The following is a 12,436-nucleotide window of genomic DNA, read 5'->3' as shown; positions in this document are numbered from 1 at the left end:
GCAGCCTGGTTTTCAGAAACCCTAAGAGAGGCCCAACACACCTGTAAAAAGTTAGAATGAGGATGGAGAGCAGATTCAGCTGAGGAAAGCAAACTCTCCTATAAAGCAGAACTCAAAAACGACCATAAATGACTTACAACAGCCCAGTTGGAATTCTACATTAGAATAATCAACAAGGACAAAATACACCTCAAGAAATCTTCAACATCACTAATGCTTTTCTCTCAAAAGAGGTTCTGCCAAATCTCCAAGCCCTGTCAGCAGCCAGCCCTATGTGACAAGCTGTCCAGTTTATTTCAGGACAAAATTACTAGCACTCAGAAATGCTTTGCTCTTGTTACCCTCATACCCTGTCTGGCACACCACTAGCCAAATTCAAATAAATCTCTCTAGCAGAATCACAACAAGCAATGCTTTCTTGTAATCTGGGTTCACTCACCGATCCTTGACCTCCCCGTATCCTTAAATTGGTCATTAAAGTGACAAAACCATCAGCGTATCCTGCAGTCCTGAGCAATTTCAAACCAATCTCCCTATTACTTTCAGTTTACAAAATACTGGGAAAATGGTCAACGGACAACTTTCTAAGTACCTAAAATGCACTCTCTATTACATCCTACTCAGTCTGGTTTCAGGCCTAACTACAGCACCAAAACTACCATCAATAAGGCAAGATAGCCATGATTCTACTCCTTGTCCTGGCTGCCACTTTCAACACAATCTCCAATCCTCTGCTGCTCCACAGGCTCAAGTTTCTGGGCCCACTGGCTCTTAGATGGCTGCATTCATTCCTGATAAAATAGGATAACCAAACTTGAGGCGGAATTTTTGGTGGGTGACAATCCCCGCACCCCCAGATTTTATACTCTCCCCAAGATTCACATCTGGTATAGGCTCAGTTCTTGAGTCGTCCGCCTCCTCCCTAAGAGACACGAAAGATTTCCTTTGCCTGCTCAGTGACCTCGAGATCAACCCAGCTGAAGACCTATTTATCACCATGGACATCGAGGTACTATACACCAGCATACCTCAGAGACGCACCTTGAGCGTGGTAGAACACATTCTGCTAGAAAGAGATTGGGAGTTCATGACACTAAGACATTTCATCATGGAGTGCGCAGAATTGGCTCTAACTGAAAACTTTCTTCGAATATGAATACACAATATATCACCAGATCAGACGCACTTCCATGGGGAGCACTTCTGCTCCCAGCATGGCGTGCCTCTATGTACACCAATTCGAAGTGGACCACATCTTCCATCAAGACAACTCGTACGCAGCGCAATTGAAAATATGGTGACGATACATAATCAATGTCATTATCGTTTGGCGTGGCAACCAAGAAGAAGTAGAGGACTTTGTGAGATGGTTTAATACGAGAGATGAACATCTAACATTTACACACTCGATCAGCAAGGAAGAAGCTGTTTTCCCGGATCTAGCCATAAGCATGACATGGGGATCCAGACAAAAGTTCACAACAACTGTACAGACAAAAACAGTTTACTGCTGTTTGAGAGCTTTCACCCCAGGTCGCTATGGCAAAATCTGCCGGTAGGCCAATTGCTCAGGATCCGGAGGAATTGCTCTAGCATGGAAACCTATGAGGAACAGGCTAAGACCCTGGAGAAGAAGCTGATGGAACAACATTATCCCAAAAAGATGATCCCAAAGGCAAGAAAAAGAGCAAAAAACAATAACCGGGAGGCTCTACTTGCAAAACAGGAAAAGAAGGAGAACGAAAGAGTAGTATGCATCACCACATACACCCCAGTATCAAACAGTGTACAACATATTGTACAAAAACACTGGCATATCCTTAATAGAGCGAAGAAACAGTGCCCCCACTTTTCGCTTTCAAAAGAAACAGAAGCATTTGTGATGAACTTGTCCATGCCGAGGCACCACTTCCAAATGATAAGAATCAAACTACACTGTGGGGCAATCAAAGGCCAGTTGGACACTACCCATGCAGAGGTTGTGTGGCATGCCCGTTCACCAGCACAACGCAAATGGTGGACATAAAAACCAACAACCCATGGATACTAAAAAACGTTAGCAATTGTAACGGCGAAAATTTATTTGCTTACATGCCCCTGCAATTTGATGTATGTGGGCATGACAACAAGGAAAATCAAGGTCCGCATCAACGAACACAGGCGCACCATCAGATGCAAGAAAACGAATACAAAGATGACAAGGCATTTCTTGGAACACAACCACAAGGATAAAGATTTGAAATAGGTAGTGCTTGAGGTCATAAAAAGAACAGGCCCAGATACACAGAGGATTCTCCACACTAGAGCGCAACGGTGGGTTTACCGCCTACGCACATGGGACACAGGACTGAATGACTAGATACCATGGCTCCAGATTGGGAATTAATACACCTTCAGAGAGGGGAACAATACTACTGCAGACTTTGGCGTTACAGACATTATTTCACTAGTCTGCGCCTGGAGGGGGCAACGTTCAACTCTGTAAACCCCCCCTTTTCTGTTTTTTACCCTACCATCAATGTTCATGATTGTTAAAATGGTAAAAACCGTAAAAAACTAGGAGCACTACAAGTCCTGTTTATGACTCTCACGTTGATCTGATTATACCCATCCACCTCCGCATCAAGCAACTTAAATTGAAATACCATTACGCCATAGACTATCGTAATGTTCCAGTTAAACAGGCCACAGTTGTGGCACCGCAGACTTGCACTAGACAAAAAGTCCTGAACCTTCCCTCCTTGCTTTAACAATCATTCATCTAATATAAACCCAGGCGCACTCGATTTGGGAGTGCCTGTGGGTTTTACCATAGACCTCTGATTCGGTCCTTACTAGATTAAGCCGGAAAAAGTTACTCTCACTTTTATACTTTTTAATACGACCCGCACCCCCGTAAACAGCAGGGAGTACACGTGGTCTTGATTATAAGAGAAGGGCGGTACCCGCATATGTAAACATGTGTAGGACAGCCCCACACTGCATGCAGACGCACTGCCCAGGCAGGGCCAGGCAGCGTTCTGCTTGACACCGGGAAACCACAGATGTCTAGCTGTAAAACATGGGCACTCAGCTTCACTGCATTCAACTGTGTAACCACAGGTGTTCATCTTTAAAAATCAGGTCTCCCTCCTCCCCCAATCCGACCCGCCCGAAATCTAAATTGGAACTTGCTTGGGAGCTTGATTTGGGCTGTGACTGGTCTATAGCTGTTTGGGACAGAGTTTGGGCCAGGTCCTTAAAAATCTCCCGTTCCGCCTCACTAACTCAATCTATGTTCTTTCTATACCATAGACTTTATCTCTCTCCCGTTTCTATTTCTCGTTTTTCTCCTGATAAGGACTCTGCCTGTTGGACCTGCTCTGTCCCTAATGCGGATCTTTTTCATTTACTTTTTCTATGCCCTTCTGTTCTCGCACTCTGGGATCAGGTGTGGTCTCATATCTCTCGTCTCTTTTCTATCTCTATCCCATACTCTATCCCTCTCCTTTTTTTAGGTAGTATCTCTGACACTCTTGATATTCCTTCTCGCTCCTCTGGTCTATTAGATCTTATGTTGGCTTTGGCTTTCCAACACATTTCTTTTAACTGGAAGGATCTCTCTAAGCTCTCTATACAATGTTGGTGGAATTCTCTCTGTCACTATCACAGGCTTGATGTTCGTTTCGCTGCTGCTTCCACTCCTACCCTCAATAGAGATTTATTCTGGTTGCCTCTCACAGCATATCTTGACCGCATGGCTCTGAAATCGAAATCTATCTCTCCTTTATCCTCTGAGAATTTCAAACCCCCATGAGTGACTTTTGCTCTGTCCCTCTTCTTCCTTTCTTCTTCTCCACTCCTCTTAGATTTCTTGCATTTGCATTTTTCTTTCCTGCCTTTCAACTATTCCCTACCCTTGGCTTATTTGCTCTTTCTATTCTACCTACTTTCTCTCTGATCTCATCATCTATTCTTCTCCTAACGCCTCATATTTACCTTTCTCTTTCTCCTTTCCCTTCCTTCCTTTCTCCTCCTTTTTTCTCCTCTTTCCCCCTTTTTCTCCTGGTTGCCTTTTAAAATTTTACAAAATGCTTTTTAAATTTTTCCTCAGGTTTCTTATGTTTAACGCATGATGACCCTCTATTATTTTTCTCTTTTTGATACTGTATGACTGTGTTCTATATTTGACCTGTATTTTGTTGTTCACTATGCTTTTTCTTCAATAAAGCATTTCAAACATAAAAAAAAAATCAGGTCCCCCCCGTTTCTTTTAATTTGCTGACGCAGGGGTCAGACACGCTGCCAATAAAATACAGGGGCACTCTCATGACACAGGAAGTCTTCCTAATTAGGAAGACACGTGAATTACATTTCGCGAGCGTTACCAATTAAGGGCACTATTTAAAGCATAAAAGTTTCCTGGTTAGAAGAGCAGGCACATCCAGGATCACAGCAAGAGGGGCACCTTGATGTAGTAAGAGCGTAGATGAGAGTATGAATGTGTATATGCGAGACAGCCTTTCATTTTCCACTAGCAGGAAATGGTTGTCTGACAAATGCTGACTTACTTTATGCTTCTTCCCCTTTTTCCAGAATTTTGACGACTGGGGTCTCTCCTCCACTCTCCTTCCATGGGGCGTGTAGGAAACCACCATAGGGTAAGGTTGTGAGTTGATCTCACACTTATTTCCAATGAGATTATGTGTATTCACGATTGCAGTGATACGTGTTATACACAAATAACCACCATATGTATTCATTTGTGCATGTGAGGCATATACTTTCTAATGAACAAACGTTTTGATGGCAATTTCTTTTTTCTCCACTGATGTTTACAGGTTTCATGAAAATCTTCTCTAGTAGAGTGTGACACAGGTCAACCTACCCAGTGGTAACTTCATACTGGTAAGAAAGGAGCCCAGTTACATTTTTTGTCCTGATGAATGCCGCGGACCCTTTGGGCCAATAAGGCAGAAACATGTTGACAAATTTTGCCATTACGGTGATGGGGCAATAATTCCATTCTTTTCACCGTTTCTGTTATTTTAATATCATATAATTACCTTTCTGAATAAATATATTTCGGCAATTATACTACCGCATAATGGGCCGGTGCTTAACTGGATCTCTTCGTTCCTCCTGAACAGATCTCAAAGCTTCAATGTGAACCAATCCTTGTCCCATCCTGCACCAGTTACCCTGGGGGTTCCACAAGGTTTAGCACTCTCTCCCACGCTCTTTAACTTGTTCATGGAGCCTCTAACAGAAATTCTGAAATCATCCAGCATTCACTATCACATGTATGCAGATGACACCCAACTTTATTTGAAGATCGCCTCCCCTGAGGACATTTAGTCCCTCAATTCAGTCCTGCTGGAAACACAAAGCTGGCTGACACAGAACCACCTGAAGCTAAATGCTCTAAAACAGAACTCCTCCTAATCTCACCCCACAAGCAATCCTCGGTCATGGAACAATGGGTGAATCAGCTTACTGCTCTCAGTTGTAGACCTCACCTCGTGGACTCGGCATCCTCGCTTGGTATTATATTAGACAAAAGTCTGAACATGCTAAAGCACATCAGCTCCCTCACCAAAGGAGCGAATTTCCAACTCAGCATCTTAAGGAAGCTCAAACCCTTTCTCCCTGCTCATGAAATTAAAGGTTGCAGTGCAAGCATTAGTGATCGCAAAGCTGGACTATGGCAGTGCAACGCTGTGTGGCTTGCCCAGAGGGAAAACGGCTCCTCTTAGGGTGGCCCTCAATTCTGCTGCTAGGCTCTTAACGGGGACTAAAATATACAACCACATCTCTCCGGACCTGCTGGCCCTGAAGTGGCACCCATATGAAGCTCGGATACAGTTGAAAATTGCTTGCATGGCACACAAAGCCATCCACTTCAAGATCCCGCTGTACCTGGAGCTCTCATGTGGTACATGTGGTACAAGAGCCTCCAGAAGTGCCAGCACCCTTTTACTCAAACCACAAAAATTCAAGAAAAAAAAGACTTACAATCGAGCCTTCTCAGGCATGGCGCCAAGGATCTGGAACTCTTTCCCCCCCCTCCCCCCAGAAGTCAGGGTGATGCCTTCCACTGTCCGCTTCAAAATGGAAGTTAAAGGACTCTTGATGAAGAAATATCTGCCTCATTCTGCCTTCCCCACTTGACCTGGGGTCCATAGACACTGTTTGTAGCCCAGAGGCTTTGCTGGCGTGATTGCTGGACATTTTTAAAAAAGTTTGCACTTTTCGCTCTGCTTACGTTTGCCTATACTCTTCCTTGCTGCATATTCTGTAAAGCGCTCTGATAGCCTCGGTGGTCATGTTAGTGCTATATAAAACTTAATAAATAAATAAATACTGATTTTTAAACTTTATTCACATTCACGGGCCCCCACTTAGCTTTAGAAGTGCCTCCCTGTCTCCAGGTGAAAACTAGTTTTTAGAGAGCGAGGACTGCCGATGATGAAGCACGAAACCTGGTGGTGTGTGAGGACAGTCCTTCACTTTTTGTGAGATGCCAGCATCCACATGAAATTTCGGTCACATTTAGTTTCGGTCACTGAAAACTCGGGAGCAGCTTCTTTTTGTGTATTCATGATAGGTTGGAGGCCAGTTGCTCCGAGCGCCCCGTGCCTCAAGTTTCCTCCCCCAGGAGTTCCTAGGGTTAGTGCGTTGCATGCATTCATTCCTCACCACTGCACACAAACAGCCAGCCTTCCTATCTTCTCTTTAGCTGCAGTAAAACTAGACTTTGGGGTGCCCCAGTACTCCTCTCGCTCAAAGCCTTTCGACATATACATGGCTCTGTTGGAGGACCTGGTAGAGAGCTTCAGCCTAAGAACAATTTCATATGCAGAAGGCATACTGTTGCCGGTGTCAATTGAATCCAATCCTCCTCAGGAATTAGAAACCTTTATGGCCTGTATGTTAGCGGTTGCAACATTGATGAATAACAGCTGCCTCAAATTAAACTCAAACGAAAACAGAGCTTATGGTCTTTGAGTGAAAGCTTAAGCTATGCCTCGCAGATTAGACCTAAGAAAGTGAGTCTGGGGTTGCTTGTGGTCTCTTCTGGAGGGCGCCGCCGGTGGGATTGTGGGACAAACTGTTGACTTGTTCAAATGAGGAGCAGGGAGGTACTGTTTTGCATAGGGGGAGCCTTTGTCTATAGTAGCATGGGGGTGAAAAATGATGGACTGGAATGGTGGCCCGAGCGATTGCCTATGGCTGAAATTAATTCAAGCATTCTATCTATAACCTTGTTTTCTACCTTTGTATATGTGTCAGAAATGTATCCAGGTGACAATCCTGATGCAGTGGAGTCGAGCACTTGAAGCGACACAGCCCTGTATGAATTGACTTGCACATCAAGCACAGATATCTTTGTAGAGGAGCTGATTCAATTGGTATTTATAGGATCAGTATACATTAAGAAATAACAGGTAATATGACTTTATATTAAGCAAAAAGAGAGGAAGAACAGATTCACGCACTAGGGTAAGTTTAGGCACCCAAGTTAAATCTAAGTAAAGACTGTTCAGATTAGCCAAGAGATTTATGCATCATTTTATAAGGTACACACTTAGGAATTCATGAGACTGATGTGGAACAATCTATGTTAGAGCTCAGGTTATTCAATGGTTATGAGGTAGCTCATTAAAAAAGTCTATGGGGGTGGTGGTGGTGTTCATTATCCGCTCAGTAAGATAGCCACTTAAATGCAGAACTGCAGTAGTCTGCTTTATTCATCTTCCTTTATCCTCTTGTTTAAGATTCTCATAGAGTGGAAACTTGCTGACACTTCTAGCAAGGTCCCTGGCTCATCTTCTTGTGTGTCTGGTCAGGATGCACCTGCGGCGAACATGCTTGTCGAGTTTTGTCAGTGACAGGAGCTACCGATGAGCCTGCTGGGTTCCAGAGTGCTCTGATGCTTTGAGCAGTTACTCCATGGTTCAGTGTGCATGCACCTTCTCCTCTCCACGCCCTGCGGTGCTTGGCTTCTATGGAGGCCCAAATGTGACACTTGCTGGAGGTAAAACTTCAAGAGCGGGCTCGGTCAGACTTCCCTGGTGGGGCTAGCAGCTGTGTCCCAGGGAGTGTGTGGCCTGGTCTTGGACCTATATGTATACATGTTGATTGGTCTGTGAGGTGGTAGATTTGCAGCCCTTAAGGTTGTGAATGAAGGCCTTCCTAGTACGGATTTACCTCAAGTGTGAGTTGCATGGCCACCACAGACTTGCTGCTTCACCTTCAATCGTCTCCCTCCGAAAAACCATGGGCTGTAGTACAAAACATACCCTGGGTGCACAACAGGATGAGTGCCTGCTTCTAGCAACCCGAGTCCAGAGTAGTATTTTAGAACGAGATGGAGATGCTTGCCCAACCCCTTCTATGATACGGATCGTGACGGCACACATTTTGCGCCTGCGTGAACTAACAGGGGTGTATCCTAATTTGCACTGGGTCATGGCTCCATGCAAATGAGGAAGCATTATGCCCACTGTGGCATGAGCGCAAAGGCAAAGAGCCTGTCAGGAGGTGCACTGAGTGTGGTGTACAATCAGTGCACACCCCGATCATGCTCCTTAGGAGATCACATGGTGTAGTCACTCAATGTTCCTGCAAGGGGATCTATGTCCCCTTTGAATTGCAGGCCGGGTTGCCAAATGTTTTGAAAGGCGGCTGGTGGCTTCAAGCAGCCACTCAGCCTTTCACTAATTCCCTGTTTACAGTGCTGGCATGAGGTTGCACCTGCACTGTGAACAGCTTTTCCAACAGACTCAGCTAAGGGGGTACTGTGGAACAAAGTGGGAGAGTGCGGCAAATACATAATAGGGCTTTTGATGGAGTGGGAGAGCTCCTGTGCCCACATGTGGTTTCTTTGCTTGGATTGGTGGTTTCAAGAGGTTGCATTTGCTTCTTTCTACTACCCTTGATCATTTGATCATCATAGTCATCTGCTGGAAGACTTTAATGTGACACAGCCATGCATGGACCGACCCACAAGTGGAGCACTGTCTTTGTAGAGGAGTTGGCGTGCCTAAGGTTTACCGTCACCATTGTGTCACTCATACAACTCTCTTTATTGGCTCAAATACTCTTTTCCAGTACGGATAAAGCTCTGTCTAAATGACATAGTTGAATTGCATTAGATCTCACTTTGTTGTGCCTCCTTATTCATTTTTTAGGACACTCTTCACTGGGACCTTGGAAAGTTGGTTGCATAGACTGCTCTATATCTCTCAGGTGGCGGTTTAGTGCTGAAATTGATTCTTAGTTGAGGTGTCCCTGTCTTCTACCCTAGCTTCATGACATGCTGGTTCCTTCAGCCACTGCTGAGGGGGACATTTACAGTGTTCATCCAGTGGTACAACAAGGCCTTGCTCTGCTATGATCAAGGATGTTTCCAGGATGCTCACGCTGCCATTTGATTGCAAGAACATTTCTTTGGCACCTGGTAAATCCTGAAATCGGACTGCTTTCTATTCAACTTCTTCAACTACTGATGCATTTGATCCTGAATGGAAAACAATCCCGAGGGAAATGCAATCCACTTCGATTACAGTTGCTAGCAAGATAGAGACTTTCACCATATAGAATGTATCATATGCGTGAGTGCCTGGACAAGCAGGTAAAAAGGATTGACCATGGTGGAATGGTGCTTTTTCGGAACTAAAGAATGACAACATGAATGGTAATGAAAAATTACTAAAAATGCAGACTGTTATACAGCTAATGTTGGCTAAGAATGGACTTGGTGTGGCAACCAAGGTGGAATAATATTTTAGTGGCGGGGTCCTCAAATGTGCACATATGAGGGGAATGCACCAAATTTCTGAATTTGTGTTTGTGGAGCTATGTGATTAGGTATCCTTTTTGGACTTTTCTGCAGGGGAAAGGGCCCCTTCACTGAAGAGATAGGGAGACTGACTGGTTCATGAAAATATAGAGATGATAATCACAGACTTTATCAATGCTGTGCATGAGGCTTTTTGGCTAGCAAGATTCGGCTTTGACAGAATGTGTAAAAATATGCTATGCTTCTCCCTAGAAAACTAAGACTCAAAAATAAGGGAAGACTTCAAGTGTCCAAGAACGCCACAATGGCTGGAGGGCACTTCTACATTAGTTTAAGTAGCGATAGAGGAACAGACGAAATTGCCTCTCAACTTTATTGTTTTTCGGGCTATCTGTGTCATTGACCATTCATGACTCCCATTCACATGTTTCCCTTCACACTCTCCTAGTTTCCCTTCTCTCCTTAGGGAACATTTGTTCCCTCTTTTGATAAGACATCATTACTACGGTTTACCATTTGCACGTGCGTCAACTGCTGGAGCTCCCGAGTCTGCAGAGAGTTCTTGGAACCAGTGCTTAATTTGAGTCAGTCGTTGCTGGTGCGGGGGGCACGTGCACTTATTTTTCGGCATAAGACATTTCCTCAAGGAAAAACACACTGATTGGAAAGATGGAGGAAGAGAAAGACAGCAAAACTGTCAGAAAGGAAGACAACTGGACCCTGTAAAAGAGAAACTGGACCCTGTAAAAGAGAAAAAGGGGTAGGGAGTATCTAGTAGTGTATTAAAGACTACCATCCTTGGTTTGCGGACGCGCCAAAGATTAATTGCACCGGCTGACAGCTTCTGAGCAGATCTTCGAGCACCAACACTCTTTCTTTCACAAATTAAGAATTGCCTGGATTCTGCCAGAGTGCTCAGCTGCTCTATCAAGGAGCATCAAGTAAGCAGACAAGTGGGGAGGTTTAAGGTCGTGCTACGTCAACCAAGTTATTAATAGTGTTATTTTGTAGGAGTTTCCATAACATGAGAAGCCTGTAAACAATGGGAGGAGTGACTTGTGCTGGACAATAACTGAACTTGTGGGCCTATATCCATTATTCATGTCCCTCTCTCTCATTCACCCAAACTCTATTTAACTGTAGAGCGAGTATGGCTGCAGGGTTTTTGTCATTTCTGCACCACATCTACTGTTATATGGGAGATTGGTGGATTGTCATACACAATCTTTTTTACATCATTGCCTCAAGAGTTTGCTTATTGACACGTAGATGTAAGAAAAATTAGCTTGCATGACACATTATCTCTTATTGATTACTGGTTAATTTCTGAGTACCTCATGGACTCTTTTGTAGAGTTTGACATAATCCCGAAAAACCTAACCACTTAACTACGAACTTAAAATCTGAGAAGACATTTTGAATTTATTTGAGAATAATCTCAGCTCTGCCCCCAATATGAGTATGTTTTGGGAGACCTTTAAGGTACACATCGAGAGGTTTGGTGTGAGGGTGTGTATCTACAAAGACACAAAAGTCTTAAAATCAGTCAGACCACAATTGACCAAGCTAGTCTGACTACAGGCTCACTTTGGGATGTACTAAAAGCCCCAATTTACATGTCGGATATCCAGGCTCAACATTGTTTTACTTCAGAGAGGTTGCTAAGAAGGAAGCCAAATTTGGAAATACTATTCCGAGAGCCAGGATGTATGGCAAAGGAGATAAGCCTGGGATGGCTTCTCAGAAGTCCGAGGCCTAGCCCTTTAGTACATAGTATCTATACAACAGATGGCTTTTTCCGGTATACGTATGGGGCTCTATCAGATAATTTTGTCAGTTACTACTCTGAGTTGTACGAGTCCAAGGTAAGGATGTCTGGTACTGAAATAAGCCACTTTTGGATAATGTGGAGTTTGCTATGATTGCAAAGCCATCAGAAATCCCTGTTGGAGCACTCCATGATAGGTGAAATTTGAGAAGCTTTTAAATGATTTTCTGGTGGTAAGGCTTCAGGTTCTGGCTGACTCATGGTTGAGTTTTATTACAGATATTTTGAGCTGGTGGCTTCACAGCTGCTGACATTATACCGGATTTGATTACTGATGGCGCCTTTCCTCTTTATGCCCAAAGGTGATATCCACTGTTAAGCAACCCAACAGAATAATAGTAATGGCTCATCTTACTGATACCCATCTATGATCAATATGAAGAACAAAATCCTTGTGATAATTGACACGGCTTATGCCTCTGAAGGTGTTACCAGAACAGTCAAAATGTATATTTGATGTTCCAAGAAGAATACTTGGTGAACACTTTTTGCACTTCAAACTTGCAGGCAACTGTGACATTTCTAAATGCAGAGAAGGGACTCAACTCCCTCAGTGATCATTCCCTCTTTGAAGTCCTTCACAGAATGGAAGTAGGTGCACTTTCTTGAAACTGGTAGGAATACGTCATGAGTCTGTTTCAGCCAGAACAGTAATCAGTGGGCTAGTTGTCAAATCTTATAGTGGTTGCCTGGGGGACAAGGTAGGCTTGAGCAGTTGACTTTCTACCTTTGTGAGTATGTACTTTCATCCATATTCTAGTAGTGTGGAGCTGTTTCTGTGGTATGCCCATGAATCGCTGACCTATCCATTCAATCCATTAAAG

At 43.9% G+C, this 12,436-nt stretch overlaps 1 protein-coding gene across 4 annotated transcripts in view; it reads right to left on the bottom strand.

The window, feature by feature from the left end:
- Nucleotides 1-12,436, bottom strand: part of LOC146860386 (transient receptor potential cation channel subfamily M member 7-like) — a 1,286,036-nt gene that overhangs the window by 39,327 nt on the left and 1,234,273 nt on the right. The window lies entirely within an intron of this gene.

This window comes from Triturus cristatus, chromosome 3_1 (assembly GCF_964204655.1).
Source record: "Triturus cristatus chromosome 3_1, aTriCri1.1, whole genome shotgun sequence".
Lineage (NCBI taxonomy): Eukaryota > Metazoa > Chordata > Amphibia > Caudata > Salamandridae > Triturus > Triturus cristatus.
Note: the sequence above shows the minus strand (reverse complement) of the source record. Positions and strands in the feature narration are given on the sequence as shown.